Source organism: Podarcis pityusensis, assembly GCF_964106645.2.
Source record: "Podarcis pityusensis genome assembly, chromosome: 11".
Taxonomy (NCBI): Eukaryota; Metazoa; Chordata; class Lepidosauria; order Squamata; family Lacertidae; genus Podarcis; species Podarcis pityusensis.
In genome coordinates, this window is record NC_138036.1 from 45,076,749 (window position 1) to 45,094,186 (window position 17,438).

At 41.6% G+C, this 17,438-nt stretch overlaps 1 long non-coding RNA gene across 1 annotated transcript in view; it reads right to left on the reverse strand.

Moving 5' to 3' along the window:
- LOC308458431 overlaps positions 1-17,438 on the reverse strand; it is a 35,415-nt gene that overhangs the window by 14,749 nt on the left and 3,228 nt on the right. The window contains exons 2-3 of the long non-coding RNA XR_013977401.1: positions 14,379-14,432; positions 559-764 (exon numbers count right to left, since the gene is read on the reverse strand). This is a non-coding gene — a long non-coding RNA (uncharacterized lncRNA). The remainder of the gene's footprint in view (positions 1-558; positions 765-14,378; positions 14,433-17,438) is intronic.

Consider the following 17,438-nt stretch of genomic DNA (forward strand, 5'->3'; position numbering starts at 1 on the left):
ATAAAAAACCCCGATGAGCTATGCTTTTCTTTGGATGTGTATTTGTAGGCATATGGTGTGTGTTTATCCAACTTATATCCAGTGATGCCTATGCTACCCATACATAACAAAATATGAGTAAGAGTATAAAAAGGATTGGAGAGTTTGGGATTGAAGACTGAATGGTGTAACAGTAATCTTCAATCTCATCATAAAGAGGTGATATACTTCATCACTATGTCTTCTCCTACAACTTACATTTCACTCAGAACCTACAATCACAATGGATACCCTAACTAAGGGGAATATTGCATTTCTCTAACAAAATATGACAGCCTAGACATTGGGATACATGACCAGTCTCCACAGAAGAAGAAAAACTACTTGAAGATGTCTGTGTTGCTCATCTCAAACTAGGAGTAACAATTAGGCTTATATAGTGTATGGGGAGGATCCGAGATCATGGGATACAGAACAATATAAAGGGGGTCTTCAGTTTCATCTTTCATCTACCAATGGAGGAGGCTGGGCATGTGAGGGGCATATGAGGAAAACATGAGGAATTATAAAATCATTTACCTCTTTATCTAGCAGTATGCTCAGTTTCCTTTTTCTGGAAGATAAATCTTTCAGAAATGTTGCTACCAAACGTGTCAACCACAGCTGTCAGAAGATGCACTGCCGAGATGTGTAAATGAGATCTCTCTTTCATTTCTATGGTAACCTCTCTGTGTGAATAGAATTCATAGACTCCAAATATCTTGGCTGGTCTTTTGTAGGCTGATCTGCCAACAAAAAGGTGTGGAAACAATAATGCAAGATGTGCAAAATGTAGCAAATGGAATGTGTCAGTCAAAAGTAGCTAATCGTCTAAAATTTACATCTATTCTCCAAGTTGTGAACAAAAGAATAATGAAGCTTCAAGCTTACATAAGAAGCTTAACTCTTGAGGAACCTTGACAGATTTGGTTAAAATTCAGAATATATATATATATATATATATAGCGAGATAAAAAGAGTGATTTGTATGTCAGCGGGAGGAACATTTTAAGAATGGTCTCCGGAGCATCTGTTATCTCTGGCTAGCTCACAGGTTCTATACACGAAATGGTTGCAATATATTACAAGGTGCTATAAAAATAGGTATGCATGCCAAGAGCACAAATCCCTTTGCCTAAAAAAATGTGCCTGTTTGTCTTATGTGGAGAACATTGCTATAGTTAATATGACATACAGAAAGATAATAATAATAATGAATTATCTTAAAATACCACACTTTTTGCTTTCTAAACATTCAAGATGGGCCTCAGAACCCCAGCAGTAAACCCAAGCACTACTGAAGTTCAATATTTTGCACCTTCTCACTAAATTAAGAAACGGTAGCTTGTGTTTTTTGTGCTGTCATTAAACTACAAAGCAATGATGGAGCTAGTACTGTACCAAATCACAGCCTCCAATTTTTCAGAACTTCTCCTTTCCCTGAAAGCCTCTTTCTCAAAGTGCTTAATAATTTCTTTCTAATTTTGGTGGGTTCAGATTCCATCTTACCTTATTCGTTGCAATGTGGCTATGGGTGGTGCATGCGCTTTTCTTTCCGTCAAACACTTCGCCGGCAACATAAAGTTCTTTTGGCAGCTTACAATAAATACAGTCTAAAACCATTATTGAAAATGCAAAATTAAGAACGTGCACTTTTAGGGGATTGTCAAGAGAGTTTTGGACAATTTAGGAAGGAGGGGAGGTGAAGAAACGAAGAAAGAAGAGCACTTTCCATAGCCACATATCCTGGGTTTAGTCGACAAAAACAGATAGTATGATAGTTGCCCATTCAACCTTCTCTGAGCTATAGCAACAGTAATAGAGACAGCAGCTTTATCATGTTATAGCGTTTGCACTAGTTAATGAAGCATCATCGCAAGCTATCAGTATAAATGACAAAGCTAGCCCTGGGATATTAGGGTTTCTCTCATGTCGTTTCCTTCTTGCTCTGTAAGTTTTACAAAACGACTAGTGAAAAGTCTGTGAAATGTCTTGGGTACATCAACTGGTGTGAAGGGAGGCCCCCAGGCCCTTTTCGCATCACTCCTGCTTCATTTTCTCCAGGAGTTTTCTCTCCCACTAAATCTGTATTTCTTCTACCCTATGTCTGGATGTAGGACTGGCTTAGCAGGAATCCATTAAAAGAATAAAAAAATAAACACATCCCTTCCATACTGGGCAAACATTTCTGCCACAGCAGATCTAGGGAGTTGTGAGCTTCTTTCATAATAGGAATGGGAAATATGTTTGGTTAAGTTCACATTTAAATGCTAATTTACTTAATTTGCACTGGGCTCATCTGGACTTCCATTTGTGCAGTGGTTTGTAGGCACAGATCCAGGTAGATCCAAGCACAGATCCAGGTAGAAGCAAGGGGGGGTTGGGGGGGGGTTGCCCCATTGAGATAACCCACTGCTGAATCGGAACAAATGTCAATGTAGTTTTAGTATTTGTTCCATTTCAGCACCCAAAGCATGGACCTGTGCCTACATATTGCAACACTAATGGAAGTGTGGATGAGCCCATTCCTGAAACAATATGCAACCTGAAAGCGAAATTTTGCAGTGCAGTAGTCCAGCCAGGAGTACAAAATGGCTAGGCTAAAATGTGCACATTTCTGAAAGTAACATACAAAATGCATTACAGTGGTACCTCAGGTTAAGTAATTAATTCGTTCCGGAGGTCCATTCTTAACCTGAAACTGTTCTTAACCTGAAGCACCACTTTAGCTAATGGGGCCTCCTGCTGCTGCCATGCCGCCGGAGCACGATTTATGTTCTCATCCTGAAGCAAAGTTCTTAACCCGAAGTACTATTTCTGGGTTAGCAGAGTCTGTAACCTGAAGCGTATGTAACCCGAGGTACCACGGTACATTCATTGAAGCCCCTTGCTCAAACATGTAAAAAAACCAAAATGTATTAAGCCGTATATATTAGGATAAATTTGCACTAGGACACTGATCAATTTCACAATGATTTTATTTTATTTTATAAAAAGTCGCAAAACTGACCTGGAAATGTGTAGAAGGAAAAATGAAAAAAACCGAAGTGTCAGGTCACCATGTCTACTTCACATACCCACAACTATGCAAACCCAGTTTCCTGTCTCATGATTTGCACTCCAACTGGTTCCCATAAGCCCCTGATCCCATTGCAACTGGGACTGTTCCCAACCTGCCCTGGTCCATGCACATCTTTGCTTCTGTGTTCCTTACATCCCTTCCTGCACCCCATTTCCTTCCCCTTCCCTTTTTCTCATGGCTTGCATCTTCCTCCTCCACCATCTCTTCTGGATTCCACTCCCACCCCCCAAAAAATCACATGAAACTTCTGCTCTTCCCATAGAGACACTGGCTTTACCTTTCAAGGTTCAGGAGGTGTGGTTCATTTCATGAAGGCAGATACAGTGGTGCCCCGCAAGACGAATGCCTCGCAAGACGGAAAACTCGCTAGACGAAAGGGTTTTCCGTTTTTGAGCTGCTTCGCAAGACGAATTTCCCTATGGGCTTGCTTCGCAAGACGAAAACGTCTTGCAAGTTTGTTTCCTTTTTCTTAACACCGTTAATACAGTTGCGACTTGACTTCGAGGAGCAACTCATAGAACGCAGTGTACATAGTAGCCTTTTTTGAGGTTTTTAAAGACTTTGGTGATTTTTGAAGCTTTTCCAAAACTTCTTTTGCAGCCATTTGGTAAGTTAAGCTTTTAAAACTTTTTTGGGGGGTTTTGGATTTTGGGTTGGGGTGTTTGGAATTCAAGGACTTGGTGTTGGGAAGGGGTTTGCAAGAATCTGGAAGCTTGTGGTTTTTTTTTCTGCATTTTTATGATTTTCTGTGACCATTGGGCCACTCTGCTGTTTATTTAAAAAAATTCTGGATTTGAATTTCTGTGTGCTGGGTGGCTGGGGGAACGGTTGGGGAGGGGTTTGCAAGAATCTGGAAGCTTGTGGTTTTTTTTCCTGCATTTTTATGATTTTCTGTGACCATTGGGCCAATCTGCTGTTTTTTAAAAAAAATTCTGGATTTGAATTTCTGTGTGCTGGGTGGCTGGGGGAACAGTTGGGGAGGGGTTTGCAAGAATCTGGAAGCTTGTGGGTTTTTTTCTGCATTTTTATGATTTTCTGTGACCATTGGGCCACTCTGCTGTTTTTTTAAAAAAAATTCTGGGTTTGAATTTTGAAATGCTCTTTACAGTATGTGTGACTTTAAAGAGCACTTAATAAACTCTTGTTGTACCAAATTTGGCTTTGTTTGGACTTTTTTTGACCATAGGAATGCATTAATTGATTTTCAATGCATTCCTATGGGAAACCGTGCTTCGCAAGATGAAAAATTCGCTAGACGAAAAAATTCACGGAACGAATTAATTTCGTCTTGCGAGGCACCACTGTACCAGCGAGAAGGGGGGGAGTGTGAACCAGTGATCAGAAACATGAAAATAAAGTCTAGCAATGGAATGACTCAGATTTCCCTAATACCAGATGCTGAAATAAATATTCTGTCTCACCTTCCAGTCCTCTTACCAATAATCAGCTTACAGCACACAGCTTAGCTCTTTCCCATCGGTGGGCTTCTCTCCACCTTTTTCTCCAACATCATTATTTTTATATGGCAATTTTGAGATAAATGTTAAAGATATATAATCCTGGGGTGAGAAAATTCATAAGCATGGAAAATAGCTCTGAATGAAGATGTAGACGCTAACACAATGAATAAGAAACCGGAACAATAGCATTGCATTGTTAGCTTTCTCACAGAGATGCTTTGGGATTAAATATGTGTGATGTACCCAGATAAAACTTCAGCAACTAATAACAGAATCTAGCTCCATTGTATCCTGCTGTAAAGGAGGAAACAAATGTTTGTTTGTTTGTTTGTTTGCTTGTTTGTTTTGTTTTGCAACAGTAGGGCTTTCTGGGGCCCATTGTACAACAATGTTTACAGGATGAAATAACTGAAAAAGCCTACCCAAGAATTTACACACACATACAGGGCACAGAACTACTGGGTGTTTAATGCTCCAGACAGAAAGGAAGGCCTGAAGTTGCACCCCCTGGGCATAGACAATGGGAGCTGAGCCCATGGCACAGACTTGAACTGCTGACCTTACGATCGTCAAGCCCAAAAGGCTAGGTGGTTTAGTCATGTGGTTTAGTTATATGGGTATGGCTGATGTTGTGAATGATGGCACTGAACGTGAGTCAAGAACAAAGAAAGTGGTTTTCTCTCTTCCCATATAATCCTTGCAACAAACCTGTGAGGTAAGTTTGATTTGGAAATGGTGACTGTCACCAAGTAAAGTGAAGTGATCTCTCTGATGTATCTACAATGAGCTATAGAAAAGTAGGGCTTTGCTTTAGTAGTTGTTCTCATTATTAATATTACCTGACCCTTTGCCTCTTGCTGAATTAGCTGAGTTTTGTCCCATTGATTTGCACTTTATTATGTGCCATATTAATTGTGCTCCCCTCCCCTATTGACTGCTTCATTACTACCTGCCAGAACTTTGCCTTTTATCTGTCTATTTACTGCTATCTTATTATGCACCCCTCTTTTATCTACCCTACTCTTTATGGCTGCTTTTCATCAGCATTGCTAGTTGTCTTGCCTTTCCATATATTGATCGCCTCTCTGAATCCCTGATTCTACTTTTTTCCTGCAGTTATGCCATTCGTCTCTATGTTCATATTGTTAGGGCTGCTTTGTTAAGCTGATGGCTTGCTAATAGTCAAGGATGACCAGTTGATATGTCCCTAATAGGGGCTAATGGTTAGAATAGTTTCCCTTCTGAATGGACTATTTGCCCGCAGGATGGGATCTGAGAACAGAGATATGTGCAGAAAGACCTGCTCCCTACATTGCAGGCCTTTTTCCATCAGGCCTGAGAGGACAAGGCCCTGACTGATGGACAGACTCCAGCTACATAAGCTGAGGCTGCTGAACAGACTCTCGGGTTGCAGTGTTATTTGGGGGCAGGGGCTGTTGCTCCTTTTGCCGTTGTTTCTTTTTTTAAAAAAAAATTATTTTAGATCTTTATGATTTATGTGGAAATTGTCCAGTTTGGTTCTGTGTTTTTTAATGTTTTATTTATTGTTGCTAACTACTTTTGTTGCGTTGAAGTTATGTAGTTTTTCATGTTGTAATATTATTAATAATAACCCTAAGAATTTTATTATTTATACCTCACCCATCTGTTCAGATTGCCCCAGCCCACTGGGTGGCTTTTAGCACATATAAAAACCACCTTGAGCATGTTACAGATAGGTAGCCGTGTTGGTCTGCCATAGTCAAAATAAAAAAATCCTTCCAGTAGCACCTTTAAGACCAACTAAGTTAGTTCTTGGTATGAGCTTTCGTGTGCAAGCACACTTCTTCAGATACACTGAAACAGAAGTTGCCAGATCCTTCTATATAGTGAGAAGGTGGGGAGGGGTATTACTCAGAAGGGTGGTGGGAATGGGAGATTGGCAGATAGCTGAGATGAGCCTGCTGACGACTCTTAACGACTGTAATAGGTCTTACAGGAAAAGGCAAGGGGTGAGAAGGTGAGAAATGGCTTAGTCATGTATAATGGGATAAGAATCCAATGTCTTTGTTCAAACCAGGTCTCTCCATGGTTTTAAGTTTGGTAATGAGTTGCAATTCAGCAGCTTCTCTTTCCAGTCTATTTCTGAAATTCCTTTGTAGTAAAACAGCTACTTTGAGATCTTGTATAGAATGTCCTGGGAGATTGAAGTGTTCTCCTACTGGTTTCTCTGTTTTGTGATTCTTGATGTCAGATTTATGTCCATTTATTCTTTGGCGTAAGGTTTGGCCTGTTTGTCCAATATAGAGAGCTGAAGGACACTGTTGGCATTTGATGCCATACACAATGTTAGATGATGAGCAATTGAATAGTCCCGAGATGGTATGTGTGATGTTGTTGGGGCCAGTAATGGTGTTGTCCGGGTGTATGTGGCAGCAAAGTTGGCATCTGGGTTTATTGCAGGCTCTGGTGCCAGTGTCCGTGTTAAGTCTGGTTGTAGTATTATTGTGGGTTAGGAGTTGTTTAAGATTGGGTGGCTGTCTGTAGGCAATGAAAGGTCTTGAGCATGGTTTGAACTGTGGAAAGGTGGCATACAAATAAAATTATGTCTGTATGTATGCATTGAAGAAGAGGGGGAGAAAAAGCATGTGAAAGAGAGCGGGGGAGCTGAAATGTTTTTAGCTAAATGCACCTAATTGGCCACTGTGATAATAGTATAAGGCAGAGGTTTTCAACCTTTTGGAGTGCACGGCTTCCTTGACCAACTACATTCTTTCTGCGGTACCACTGTGTGGCTCAGGAGCCCAGTTATGTCACCCCTTGCCTGCAGAGCTGGCAGCCTCACCCTTTTTAAAATCACCCTCCCTTTTGGAGTGTACCCTCAGCCTCCTCTCCTCTCCCCTCTCCTTGGGAGTCCTCCGGGCAGCTGCTGCCAGTGCCCCGGCCTCTGAGCTTGCCTCCACCCCACCCCCAAAAGAGATGCCTCCTCCCACTGCCCTACCAGGGCCTGGGACTTCTCTGTCCATTCCCAACAGCAAGGCCTGGCAGACTGCCTGGCTGGGCTGCCTCACCCACTTGCTTGCTTACTCCAAGGCTACCTCAGCTCCTGGCAACCAGCACCCCCTGGCCAGCCCCAGAGGCACCATTTGCCTGCAGAGCTTGTAGCTGGAGCTTCTGCAACAAACAGCTGTGCAACCCTTTGGGAGGCAGAGACGCAAGATGGCATCAGAGGAGGGAAGGAAAGAGGGACAGAGTCCAGTGTTACCTGTGGCACCCCTGACCATCATTCAAGGCACCCCAGGGTGCCATGGCACACTGGTTGAAAAGCACTGGGATAAGGAGTTGACTAGACAAGAAGTAGCTGAGGTGGGCGGGTATTTCTGTGTGTAAATGTCACAGTGATAGCACTTCATGTACATAAGGCTCACTGGGTGCCCTTGGGCCAAACACTGTTTCCCAGCCAAAATTACCTCATAGCTTTGTTGTGAGAATTATATGGGGAGGAGAGAACCACATATGAGACCTTGAGCATCACCATCAGAAACCACCATTGATGCCACCCAGCTTCTAGAGGAAAAGATGCGTTGCTCTTTGGGGCCTGTGGAAATCCACTGCACCTTCAGCAAAGACTGGATTATGTCCAGTGCTGATATGGTTTAAATTAATACCCTGAGAGTCTAGCCTACCTTTTTCTCTTTGATTTCCATTAGTGGCTTCTTTGTGTATTCAGCAACAATTCAGCTTTTATCACTTATGCTTTCAACAACCCAGCATTGCTTCCTTGGTGGTTTAAAAATCCATCTAAGTCTTTGTTTCTTCCTCCTTTTCTCAAGCTTCTTGCCTGATCATTTTTTACCGTGTGGGTTTTTGTGTGTGTGGCTTCTTTTACCCTTGGCTTCAAACTTCCTTCTGCTCACAAGTGCCAGACAAGTTATTTCCCACCCCATGTCCTATCTAGTTTTCAAAACACTTATTTCCTCTACTTCCAAAATACTCCATCAGAGACAAAAAGATCTTTGTACTGATTTGAAGATTCATCTGACCTACCAGATGCACCCTTTTAACAGAATATAAAATACATGGACCAAACCCTGAATAAGCACAGTAGTCCACTGAGAAAATAGGAACAGCCCTACTGGATCAAGGCCCACCTAGTCCAACACCCTGTTCTTACAGTGGCCAATCAGATGCCAGAGGAAGCCCACAAGCATAACCTAGGTGCAACAGCACTCACCCCACCTGTGGTTCTCAGCAACTGTTATTTAGAGGCATATTGTCTCCAAATGTGGAGATAGCACATAACCATCATGGTTGGTAACCACTGAATCATCATCCATCATCCATGAATTTGTCTAGGGTACCATAATTACATCTTGCATGGTGTAAAGAAGTGCTCTCTTTTGTCCATAAATAAATTCATGACAATTATCTATAAGCATCTGCATACTATCCCTTGCTTTTTCCTGTAGGACTAATTGCAGTCATTAACAGTCATTAACAGTAGTCAACAGAAACAAAATAAAAAAAAATCCTTCCTGTAGCACCTTAGAGATCAATTAAGTTTGTTATTGGTCTGAGCTTTCATGCACACGAAAGCTCAGACCAATAACAAACTTAGTAAAAGGTAAAGGGGCCCCTGACCATTAGGTCCAGTTGTGACCGACTCTGGGGTTGCGGCACTCATCTCGCTTTATTGGCCGAGGAAACCGGCGTACAACTTCCAGGTCATGTGGCCAGCATGACTAAGCCGCTTCTGGCGAACCAGAGCAGTGCACGGAAACGCCGTTTACCTTCCCTATTTATCCACTTGCACTTTGATGTGCTTTCAAACTGCTAGGTTGGCAGGAGCAGGGACCGAGCAACAGGAGCTCACCCCGTCGCGGGGATTCGAACCACCGACCTTCTGATTGGCAAGTCCTAGGCTCTGTGGTTTAACCCACAGCGCCACCCGCATCCCAATAACAAACTTAGTTGGTCTCTAAGGTGCTACCGGAAGGAATTTTTTTATTTTGTTTCAACTACGGGAGACCAGCATGGCTACCTACCTATAAGTAGTCAACAGGTTTACCATACCCATTGAGCCAATCACCCATCTCCTCCTACCCTTCTGAGAAATACCCCACCCCACCCTCCCGCTATATATAAGGGTCTGGTGACTTTTGCTTCATTGTACCTGAAGAAGTGTGCATGCACACAAAAGCTCATACCAGAACAAACTCAGTTGGTCTATAAGGTGCTACTGGACAATTTTTATATTTATTTTTTATTTCAACAATTATCTATAAGGTGCACTTTAACATGCAAAGGTCCTCTAGAGTAATATGTACTTGTCTTCATTTTCAGTCTGGGATGATGGGATACAGGTCTATGCATGTCATTACAGGACTAGGAAAAATATTGTGTGACTAGAAAAAAAATCATCTGAAGAGAGAAGGTATAATTATGAATCAGTCTGGTATAGTGAATAAAGTTTGGGCTATTGACAGGCAGCTGCTTCAGGAACTCTGCACTCCTTTCTTACATTTCTTTAAATCAGACAGCCCTTGAAAAAGAGGGCTTTAAAGCAGGACACATGGCCACTCCTGGAACACTTCAAATGCATTTCTTCCTGTTAGTAGCCTCTTTGTTCAGCAAGCATGTCCAAATTAGGAAGCGTATTTCACAATGCTGATGTTTTTAGTGATCTGATAACATTTATAAGTAATTAATTATGAGGAAAACTTTCCTCTCAAATAAAATGGTTAGGACATTTTCCTATGCATTCACAGCCAAAATCTGCTTAAGGGTTGCTTTCATGTCATTTTTATTATATTTTACAATAATTTTTTGTAAGAGTCAGGACTTTCCACACAACATATGGGCCTTTTCCTTTGGTTACCAGAATATTAACCTAATATGATCCATTTTGGTTTATTATTTTCACCAATATATCCATTTTTGGGGCACACTTTATCCTAGTATATGCATTTTCGTAAACATTGCTTGGCTGGCAAACTGCGTAGCAAAATTCAGTTAAGCACGAATTTTGAAGGATGGCTGTGCTTCAGTTCCCATCTTGCTTTGGAAGGTACAAATTTGGTAGGTCTGGCTCCCGATGAGACCTGAAGTGAATTTCTCCCCTACCCCTAACTGTGAATTATTATTATTATTAAAATTTGTATACTGCCTTTCTTCCTTAGATCTCAGGTCAGTTCACAACATAAAAATACAAAGTATTGGAAGACACAAGAACTTCCCACGCTGGAGGAATGGCAGATGTATTGGAAGACACAAGAACTTCCCACGCTGGAGGAATGGCAGATGAAATTGATGGATTATATGGAACTGGCGGAAATGACTGGCAGAATCCGTGACCAGGGAGAAGAGTCGGTGGAGGAAGATTGGAAGAAATTCAAAGACTACCTACAGAAACACTGCAAAATTAAAGAATGTTAGAGTGATGTTGGATTGAAAATAAGTGGTTTCCAGCTGTACAGGATAAAGTCATAGATAGACTAAGATTAAAGATTAGGATTAAAGAAATTTAACGAAATGGAAATTTGGTACTTAAGAGGTAAAATTTTAATGCTATATTATATTGAGATTAAAGATTGGGATTAAAAAAGTGGAAAAGAAATTGCTGGATAAACAATTTGGACTGGAATACAAAAGAGGGAGGTATGAGGAAGTCCAGAAAATAAGTGAAATTAAAAACGGAAATGAAAAGGTGATATTGTTTTTAATTGTTCTGTTCCTTTTTTTTTTGTTTTGTTTTCTGCTTTTTGTGTTTTTCTTCTCTTTTTGGATTATGTACTGTGTATTTGTATTTGTGTATTTTTTCTTTATGTTTTTCTGTTCAACTTTTTACTGAAACCTTAATAAAAATTATTTTTTAAAAAAATACAATATAACAATAATAATACAGTGGTACCTCGGGTTAAGTACTTAATTAGTTCCGGAGGTCTGTACTTAACCTGAAACTGTTCTTAACCTGAAGCACCACTTTCGCTAATGAGGCCTCCTGCTGCTGCCGCACCACCAGAGCACGATTTCTGTTCTCATCCTGAAGCAAAGTTCTTAACCTGAGGTACTATTTCTGGGTTAGCGGAGGCTGTAACCTGAAGCATATGTAACCCGATGTACCACTGTAATAATACATAATTCAAATAAAAAGAAAACTAAGAATTTCCCCTCCCACAACACGTTTAAAAGGGTGTTGGGTGTTAATCAGCCAAAGGTCCAGTTGAAGAGGAACATCAGCACCTAAAGATGTATATTGAAGGCACCAGGTGAACCTCCCAGGGGAGAGCATTCCGCAAACTGGGAGCCACTGCAGAAAACACCAATTCTTGTGTTGCCATCTTCTGGACCTCCCATGAAGGAGGCACATGAAGAAGGGCCTCAGGTGATGATTTTGGGGCCCAGGTAGATTCATATGAAAAGAGGGAGGGGATTGTACTTGCCTGCCTCATACCCAACTTTCATATGTAATCTAAACCTGTAAATAGGCCCCACTCTTCCTTTATAAAAGACGGCATGGGTCTTGCTGCTGCATGAATTATAACACTGATTGAAGATCAGGATTAACTTAGTTTTGATCCCCCAACTTTATGCTTTGCCGCACCAATTTATGGAAGATTTCAAGGTTTTATGACTTCAAACTGATCCCTTTTTGGCATAATCACCCAGAATCAGACCTGAATACTTCTTGTCATTAAAATAATCATTTCCAATCAAAACAATTATTTGACATGGCATTTTACCCCCACCAACTTCTTCTAAAATGCTCCACAGAAGCATAAAGGTAAAGGTAAAGGTACCCCTGCCCGTACGGGCCAGTCTTGCCAGACTCTAGGGTTGTGCGCTCATCTCGCTCTATAGGCCGGGAGCCAGCGCTGTCCGCAGACACTTCCGGGTCATGTGGCCAGCATGACAAGCTACATCTGGTGAGCCAGCGCAGCACACGGAACGCCGTTTACCTTCCCGCTGGTAAGCGGTCCCTATTTATCTACTTGCACCCGGGGGTGCTTTCGAACTGCTAGGTTGGCAGGCACTGGGACTGAACGACGGGAGCGCACCCCGCCGCGGGGATTCGAACCGCTGACAATGGGATCAGCAAGTCCTAGGCACTGAGGTTTTACCCACAGCGCCACCCGCGTCCCCTCCACACAAGCATACATGTGAACAAAAACGTAAAAAAATGACATGTGGCCATGGCTCAAAAACCTGACCCGATTGAGCAAAACCAATGTGATTTTTGGATTCAGTGCATCAGATTCGTCCTAAATCAACTGAAAAAACGCAGACAACAAATTTGTTGTTGACCAGTGTTATGATGTCAAGTTCCACACAAAACACAATTTGTTTGTCTAAAGCCAATACAGTTTTTTGTTTCTATGATTATCACATGGAATGGAAACAGTTTGGGAGGGAGGGAGGACCCAAATGGCAGCTGATCTCTCTGCTGAGCCAATGGAATACATCTCACCATCTAATCTTTCCATCTCTACAACCAAGCAGCATAGCACATGCAAGTCTATGGACGTGATTCAGAGATATGGGTACCCAAAGTACATGTGCACACAGATCATTGGATCATGAACCTACTATTGCCCTTTTCAGTCTTATCCAGGATACAGCTCCCTGTGCAAGTCCCCCTGAAAACAATGAGTCTTAAGCTGCTGGACTGTGGAAAGGAACGTAAACTTCAGAGGCATTGCCTGCAATCTTCAGATGTCATTACTGTTTTCTTTCCATCCTTTCAGGATGAGATCCACATATAGCAGGATCCCACAATGGGATGATTTAAGAAATGTCAACTACGCAGTCTGATTAGAGCAGGGCAGCTAACCTGCAGTCCATGGGCCACCTAACTGCAAAGAGATTTTTTTGTGACCTTCATATCACCATTTTAAATCATGAGTTCCTAGTCTCCAGAATCAACCTTACCACATAATCCTTACCATCTTGATTCAGAACTAAGCATCCTTGATTTCAATGCAATTTACTTAGAATTGTAGCCATGTTGGTCCACAACAAATCTAGTGTTCGCCTACTTCATCCCTTGGTTTGGAGCTGGGGAACTCTAACTTTCATCAACCCCAACCAACATGGCCAATGGCTGGTTTGCTAGGAGTTGTAGTCCAGCAATATCTAGGGAGTCACAGGTTTCCCACACCTATCCAGTTCCTCCATAAGACCTCCATACACTTTTAATGGTTTTTTTAAACACCCTAACCCCTACTATTTGGCCAACTGTTCTAAAATTAATATAAAACAATGTTTCACTCTTTCTTCATTACAAATTTGCTCCCACACAGCTTACTTTCCTCAACCTGATGTGTGATTTGAGATAACTGGCTCCTTATAACCATGGGGTAAAATCATATTATAGTGGGAAAATAAAGTCACCTATTGCTACCCTCAGGTTCGTATTTACTGCCAGTGCCCTCCTGCGGCAACAATGATGGATTTATTGACAGCAGGCATTCAGAACCTCCCACCCCACCCCACCCCAAAAATCTCTTAAGGAGAGATAATTGGCACAGATGCTAAAAAGTGTCACAGAGAAAACTTGGGCTAAACTTTCTCCAGTTGCAAGGGCTTGAATGCATTGAAACACGGAACAATTTAGGGGAAAGCTGTCTACATATAAAGACAAAGGGCAGGGCTCTCTCTTTCAATGTGGCATAGTCAAAGTCTCATAAGGCTTAGCCTTAGTCTTAATCCCCTTCAGATGAAACTTCCTTGGCTAAAGGCTCATCTGCCAGCACTCTGTCAGTTCAGCTATTTCTCATGTCAAGCAGTGATGAGCAATTTACTGACACATTAATCCTGTATCACTCCTGCACAAGACTGACCTTTGGCCGAGTTTCAAGAGAATTAGATGTGATATATCCACTACTCAGGACTACCTGAGAGAGAGAAAGAGAGAAAGAGAGAGAAAGAAGCCAAATAAACTATAAAGCATTCAAAAGGATTGTGGCCTTTGTCAAGATCAAAAGAAATGTAAGTATCATCACTTTTCATTCACAAGAAGCAGCTTATTTTTAATACAAAAGCAGCACAAAGCTTATTAACGAAGGAAAAAAATAAAGCCCTTTCAATAACGTTGAGACAAATATGTTCCAAAAGATTCACAGCTTCCTCTAACTCTGGCATATTATCTGACATTTGTAACCAATGCCCCCAGTAGTTTGCTACCAGAGTTTATAAGATCACATAAGGGCAAAATTTATAAGATTTTGTTCCATCACTGAGTCACATCATCTGTTCCATTCCTGATGCAACAGTGGCCATCTCTATTGCTATGCAAAGTGTTCAACTTTTGCCCTAAGTGCACCATAAAATCTTCTGATGAGGATATTCATACAGCATTCACCAAAAACAGGAGGGGAGAGGCTTGACACACAACTGGGACACACAACCTTGCCATTGGGAAAGGGCCTTAGCTCAGTGGTAAAGTCTCTGCTCTGGGTACAAAAATCCTAAGCATGGCTTGTGTCTGAAACCTGGGAGAACCACTTCTAGTCATTATAGATAATACTGAACTAAGTGGACCAATGGTCTGGTTCAGTATAAGGAAGCTTCCTATGTGCAGACTTAAAAAAATCCTTGCATGAAAATTTATTTGTTTTGTGTGTGTGGTTTTTTTTTTAAAAAAAAACACTCATATTTTAGGAGGTGTCCCGGGGCTGCCTTTTAACTTTTTTTCCCCATTAACAAGTTCTAGGTGCTGTTGCTGAACACATTGTGGATGGGAATAGACTGTGGAAGAATGGGATGGAATGGTGCACAATTCAACCCCTTGATTTACTTGTGGCAGCAGCCATCCATCTTCAAAGTTCAGAAGAGAGGCAGTACTCCATCATGTCCAGTCCTCCCAGGGACAACTGCAGCCTGATTTTGAAAGTGTGTGTCAGCTGATATCCTTTCTAGCTGTTCCACACAGCTAGGTGAACTCATGCAGTCTGAAATCATAACCAGCAGGCCAAATTGTGGATCCAACATTACAAGCTCGGGCAAAAGTTATCTGTGATTTTGAGATTTTGAATTTTTGTGCATGCATCTTGGGAAAGTGGTGTCTGCAATATGGCATTCCCCACCTTCCCAAAGAAACATAGTGTTCCTCAGAACCTATGGACCTCAGAGTACTTAAATGTTTTGTATTCAGTGTGTTAAACAAGGGAGTTGTTCCTTTTACTAAAATTACATATCTTACAAAGGACTGAACTTGAGCATCGAAAAATCCTCCGAACAGTTGATCTGCCGTATACAGAAATGAAAATAGCTTACAAGCCTTTGCGGTGGTAAAATTAGCCTTCATTTGGATGAAGAAATATGCTTTCAATTTAGCATCGCTCTTACACTTTTGTTAACACAGAAACAATATATGCCAGCTAAGGTGAGTTTTGCACCTCTACAGTCTAAAAATTATGCAAGGGAATGTGCCAGATTTATACTATTTCCAGTTCTCATTAGAATGGTTCATCTTTTCGATAAGATTAATGCTGTGCAAGACATGAAAATTAGATACCAAAAATGTTATAACGTCTCATATATTTATCAAGTATACTACCTTGACCTTTTCAGTATTCTGAAATGGGATTGGTTTTCAACATCCCTTTCACATCCAGTGAGGGGGAAGCATGAATGGCTGTACAAAATCAACATACATAAAGATGGTGAAAATATTCACATAACATACCCGCACACTGTGTGTTTACACACACCCACCCACACACACACACACACACACACCTCATTTTGGCTCGGTGCTGTTTGAAAGTGTCTGCTGCATGGAAATAGAAAATAAAACATGGACCCTTAACTTAACCGGAGCAACTTTCATGTCCTCTTTGCTAGGAAAACATTTGTGGCTGATACCAATTTCAAAATGTCAAAAGCTGAAAAATGTTCCACTTAATAAAGCACAGTGCAGTCAACTAATTTATTTCTTCGATAAATCAGTTTGGAAGGTTGCCCTCTGTCAGAAAATCTGTCAGTTTCCTATAATCCCCTCAGCTTGCGGTCCTTGCCTAACCCTGAATATAACCCTCCAATGACTATCCGAAACCTACATCGGACATGAAATATTTCCCACACAAAGCCATGTGTAAGTTCTCATGTACGACACTGTGAAATCTCCGTTTCATTGCAAGTGCACCTGCAAAAGGCCCTGGCTTTTCAGTACATGTAAACGATGTCTACAGAAGAGTAACTCTCTACTATTCTCATGTAGAGGTTGTTGGGAGTTTGTGTCATCAGGCATCTACCAGGCCCCATATATCATCATGGTACCCACAGCTGATCAGCCGAGTCAGTAGTGATCATTGCTCATTGGGACTGGTAGGGCAGAAGGCAGAGAGATCAATAGTAGGTAGGGCGAGAGCTAATGAATGGCAGAGCCAACTAATTCAAGTTGTGTCCCTATCCTCTAACTGCCTGCTAAGTTCTACTAGGGCAACACTGAGGCCCATGAAGAGGAAGCTGACAGGCTGGTGGGGGCTGACTGAGAGCAGATTGGGGTTCATAAGGCAGTGATCCATTTCTCCAAATGAAACATCCACCACCACTGGCACTGCTGCCCTTCCCACTATTGACACTTGCAAGTAAATATGTGAGCAAGGAGGAGGACCAGCAGTTGATCTTCCTCCTGACCTAGTTGACCTTTTCTTCTCAACAATTGGGCCAGAGAGGGAGAGGAATGGTGGACAAGATGTGGGGACTACATAGGGGATCTTTTCCAAGGATCCCTCTCCCGGCCTCCCAAAAAAAATTAAAAAAAAAATAATTCTGGAGCCAACAGTGTTTTCACACAATGTTCTATATATTAGTCTTATTCTTTAATTACACAGAAATGCTTTCTGTGTTGGAAATCTTCAGTGTTTAAGGTGGAGCTGCAAGCTTTGAATCCAGTC